This window comes from Nicotiana tabacum, chromosome 18 (genome assembly GCF_000715075.1).
Source record: "Nicotiana tabacum cultivar K326 chromosome 18, ASM71507v2, whole genome shotgun sequence".
In the NCBI taxonomy this organism is placed as follows: domain Eukaryota; kingdom Viridiplantae; phylum Streptophyta; class Magnoliopsida; order Solanales; family Solanaceae; genus Nicotiana; species Nicotiana tabacum.
This window is the reverse complement of record NC_134097.1, coordinates 50,965,645-50,971,145: the sequence shown is the minus strand read 5'-3', so window position 1 is coordinate 50,971,145 and position 5,501 is coordinate 50,965,645. Positions and strand designations below refer to the sequence as shown.

The window sequence follows — 5,501 nt, the reverse complement described above, 5'->3', positions numbered from 1 at the left end:
TAATCAAAAACCGAAAATAACTGAAGGAAATAATATTTAAATGCCGATTGACATATACACATAACTTCTCGAAATCTGATACACTATCCCAAAACCCAGAAACTCAAGGATCCACAAGCTGAGAAAAAAAATACTACATAGCTCTAATCTCCGGAATGTCTAACAAGAACAAAAGTACAGTAGGGCTAAATACTAAAATACAGGAATAGAAAGAGACTCCTCGGTCTGCGGACGCGGTAGATATACCTCGAAGTCCCGTAGAATCGCCGCGCCTCAAGAATGGTAAGCCAGAGTAGAGGTACTTGGATCTGCACATGAAAAACATGTGCAGAAAGAGCATGAGTACACCACAATGGTACTCAGTAAGTGCTAAGCCTAACCTCGGTCGGGTAGTGAAGAGGAAGGTCAGAGCCCTACTGAGGTTAATAAATAATAAAATGACAGGATAAGATAAGCAGTAAAATTGAGAATCTATATTAAGAATCGATACAGTATAATAAGAGTACAATAACGGAAACAGAGATAAAGGCAAATCACATGGAAAATAACCGGGGATCTCTTAGTATCCCGAGGATCTCTTGGTATCCCGAGGATCTCTTGGTATCCTCAATATATGCTAGGGATCTCTTGGTATCCCGAGTATCTCTTAGTATCCTTAATATATGCTAGGGATCTCTTGGTATCCCGAGGATCTCTTGGTATCCTCAATATACGTGCCAGGGATCTCTTGGTATCCCGCACCTCAGTTTAGATAATAAATATGTACAGGGGATCCCTCGGGATGCCATCCCGTAGTCCTTAAGTAAAAACACACAGCAACAACACAAGAATACCCAATTAAGCTAAATTTTGTACCAAGTAAACAGTTAATTTCTAGCCTAACATGCTTCACGTAATGAAATTAAGACAGTTTAAGCAAATAGACAATTAAGTCAATTAAACATGCTTTTCTAAACCAGCAACTGGCTAAATTCACAAGTAGAATAAAATAGGAAAAAGAACTCAATTGAAATACTTAAGTAAGAATCGGATTTTCAACAATTAGCTCAAGTACGCGCTCGTCACCTTACGTACAAGGCATTTCAATTACCAAATACATCAAACCTAAGGGGAAGGTCCCCCACACAAGGTTAGACAAGCCACTTACCTCGAACCAGCTCAAAATCAACCCGACACCACGTCTTTGCCACGAGTACTCGACTCCAAATGACCCAAATCTATTCAATTCAATTGCATAATGTAAATAGCACTTCAAGTAACTAATTCTACAATTAAAGTCTATGCTAATACGCAAAATTATGAAAAATGACCAAAATGCCCCTCAGGCCCACGTCTCGGAATCGGGTGAAATTTTCATTTTCAGAAACCTCGTACTCTCACGAGTCTATATATAACAAGAACACTGAAATCGGAGTCCAAATGACCCCTCAAATCCTCATTTAAAGGCCTCTTAAACTCAAGCTCTAATTACCCATTTTTTTCCAAATTTCTCACCACTAATTAGGTCTTTGATCACATAAAACGAGTTATGAACTCAAGAATGTTACCTCCAAGTGATTTCCCTTTGTTTCCCTCGAAAATCTCCCTCAAAAGCTTCAAACCCGGATGAAAATGGTGAAAGAATATCTCAAATTTGCCCAGCGATTGCCGCATTTGCGGCCCTGGGACCGCATCTGCGGAAACTATGTCGCATCTGCGACTTTCATTTTATTGCCAACTTTTGCATCTGCGGAACTCTAACTGCAGGAGCGGTTGCGCTTCTGCAAACATTTCACCGCATCTGCGGTTCCTGAGGAATTCCCAAATTCCGCTTTTGTGGTCTCTACGGCTGCTTCTGCGGCTCCGCATATGCGGTCCCCAAACCGCAGATGCAAAAATACCAGAAGCAGCAAAAATACAGCAGCTGCAACATGTTCCTCAATTTCTCGTTAACCATTCGAAATCACCTCGAGGCCCTCGGGACCTCAACCAAAAGCACAAACATCACCTAATACCTTATTCACACTTGTACCAATCCTTAAAACACTTAAAACAACATCGAAACATCGAATTAACCAAGGATTTAAGCCTAAGAACTCAAAATTTCTTCAAAATATGCTTTCGATCAAAAAGTTTATCAAACCTCATCCGAATGACCTAAAATTTTGCATACACGTCACACTAAACACTACGGAGCTACTCCAACTTCCGGAATTACATTCCGACCCTGGGATCAAAATCTCACTATAGAACTTTTGGCATTTCAAGCCTAAATTAGCTACGAACCTCCAAAACACAATCTGAACACTCTCCTAACCCCGGAATCACCCAACTGAGCTAAAAGAACCATCAGATTCCATTTCGATGCCGTCTTCACACTGTTCCAACTACGACCAACTTTCTAACATTTAAGCTCTCATTTAGGGACTACGTGTCCCAAAACTCTCCGAAACTCAAAATCGAACATTTTTGGCAAATCAAAATAGCAGAAATAAACTAGTGGAAAGCAGTTAATAGGGGATCGAGGCGTTAATTCTTAAGACGTCCGGCCGGGTCGTTACATAAAGTCTTGAATTAAATTTGTGAGGGCCATATATTATGGGTTTTAAGCATGGCACACCTCAAATTATTTTAAGAAAAGGGGTATATATTTTAAAGGCAATCTAAAGGTACTCTTATTTTTAATCTATTTTTAAAACAAGTTATCACAACTACGTCACGGGAATCACACCCATAGTTATAATAATTTAATTGCGTGCCTAAAGCAAACTACGACGTTCATAAATTATTTATTTCTAAGTTTGAGATTATTGCGAGGCCTAGAATTGAAATCAATTGGTTGATCTTAGAAAGTAAACCAAGCATGAAAATAATCAGTTTTCTAAATCACTTATGAAAGTTCACGAAATAAACCCAAAAAGGACTTCAAAACCTTGGCTCAATAGGGTCATACTAGATTCTATTTACCACCCAAATTAATCAAGAGAAACAAAACTATCCATTTACAGTTTCCGCCTAACAAAATAAAATAAGCAACTAAACATTCAAAGATGCTTTCCTCCATCTGAAGAACTCTTTTTATGTGATTTTCCTAGCCTAAAGTGTTTTAAACTCTATATATCCTTATGACAGAGAAGTAGTATCAAAGTCAAACACACAACAAAATTATTGTTGCACTAATATGTTTAAAAAGCCATATCAGAAAATGTTCAGGCATTTGGATGGTTCACTGTTTTAAGAACAGGAAATTTCTTTGTCCACAATGTAAGCATATGAGCTCATTTTATTCGAAGGACATTAAATAAGAATATCTATGTACCTTTAGCTGGAACTGCAAATTTTATGTGTCAAATTTTCACTCATTTCTCCAAATAACACCCTTCAATTTTTCGTAAGCCTCAACAATACTCAATAGAAAGGCCTAGCTTTTGATATAGCAATAAGGTGAAATACCACTTCAATATCAAAACTTATATATAAAATGGACCCATTTTCCTCTAGTTCACTACGGAACCCAACTAATAATCAGCTTAAAGTTTTCAGCAACAATCCATCAATTACTACAAAAATATTCTCAAATCACAAACTAAGTAAGTCTTAAAACGAAACCAATACAAGCACACAAACATATGGACTTCATGAACAGAACAGATGTATAAAAAATGATTAAGGAATCTGAATTAAAGAACAAATGAAATAAATCTTTCTATCACAAAAACTATTTTTTGCATACTGCTTATCAAACACTTTTAATCAAATGAAACACACACAACTTAGTACTAACATGTGGGATTCGTAACCATTCTTTCATAGATGAGCTAAAGAACAACAATAATTTCATATCATAAACGGATCTGAGAACAATTTTATGAAGAACATACCTATGAGCAAAACAACTGAAAATAACAAACGAAATTTTGGGATGGGAGAAGAAATTCAGCGACAACAACAATAGCTCAACAAATCAACCAACCAAATCCAAATTGCAACCAAAGTTCGGACAGAAATCCATTGTGCCAAAACTCCAAACCCACTTCAATCCAAAACCATTCTTGAAAAACCAGAGATCGAAGAAAAATGCTGAGATTTGTATTTTTTTTTGATTTTTCTTTTGAAAGAAAGTAAAACTTGAATCGACAATCAACCTCACACTATACTTTTATATATATTTTTTCGCTTTTGAAAAGATTTCGATCAGAAAAGGAAAAGCCTGAAGAAAGGAAAAAACTTCAAAACCCTAGTAATTTCACTACTAATTTACTGAATATTTTTCCTTGATTTTTATTTACCCTAGAAAAAGAAAACTTACCTCATAAATATTACCCTCAAAGAATTTCGAAGCTTCTGCCCAAATATCCGAAAATCCTCACATTTTTGAATGATTTTTGGGACAAATGGAAGGCATGGATCGATTTACATCCATCCACGACTCCCATTCATCCAGCAAGTCGTTCCATCATACAGAAATCGTGCTATTTTGGAGAGAATATTCTTTATTTTCTAACAGAAAACCATTGGAATAAAGTGACGTGGAGAGGAGGGGATCCATTTGAGTGAACTCGCCTGAGTTTCAGGAGAGTTGAGGTCGGGCTCAGTGAGGAAGATAATGAATAGTACATTGGGGTGCCATTTCTTTATTATTTAGGTCTAGGGTTTGGGTTTGGGAAATGATATAAGGATTTTATATATGGAGGGAGACGGGCGGGTCGGTGGAGCGGGTTTTGGTCCGGTTATTCTTGGGCTGGGGCAGTAGAAAGGGTTATTTGGGCTAAGGGTTTAAGGGTGCAACCCAAGTGTGTTAGACCCCCTTTTAAAATTATTTTTCCCTTATTATTTTATTATATTTTAATCTTTTTTTTAATTTAAAATCCCAATAATTAAAAATCCTAAATTATCTAAAATATAAAATTAAACTAGTTAACTAATAAAAATTATAAACATCACTTAATTCTAAATTGAAAGAGAAAACCAATAAACTAAAAATTAAAAGACAAAAGTGTAAAAATGAGCTATTTTTTGTGATTTTCAAATTTTGATAAAGAAAATAATTACTGATTAATTCTAAAAATGTAAAAACAAATCCTAAATGCAATGCATGATATTTTGGTATTTTTCATGATTTAAATAAAAATTAAACATGCACAGAAATGCAAATAATTAAGAATATGCTATAAAAATTCCTAAAATGGCAAATAATTAACAGAAAACCTATTTTATTGGGATTTTATAGGAGTATTTCGTATAGGGCGAAAATCACATGCTCACAGCTACCCCTCGTTGCTCGGAAACACGAAGGGTTTTCGGGCAAAGACAAAATGAGCAAACTATGAGGGATTTTTGCCCATTTGAAACTCCATGAGAAGCATCTTTTGAAAAAACCTGACCGAACCTTGCTTCAGAGGTTACCTACATATCCTTGGCTATAATGGAATCAGATCAGTGTAGTTCTAGAAGTTTTGGTAGCTGGGACTACCGAGAAACTGTGATTTCACTGCTGTTGTTGCTGTTTCTGCTTGCTGAGC

The 5,501-nt window shown here is 36.1% G+C and overlaps 1 long non-coding RNA gene across 1 annotated transcript; it reads right to left on the bottom strand.

The window, feature by feature from the left end:
- On the bottom strand, window positions 1-4,703 carry LOC107793311 (uncharacterized). Its single transcript, XR_001649680.2, has 2 exons — window positions 4,289-4,703; window positions 1-308 (listed from the first exon to the last, which is right to left on the bottom strand). It is a non-coding gene; the product is annotated as an uncharacterized LOC107793311 (long non-coding RNA).
- Window positions 4,704-5,501: the final 798 nt, after the last annotated feature.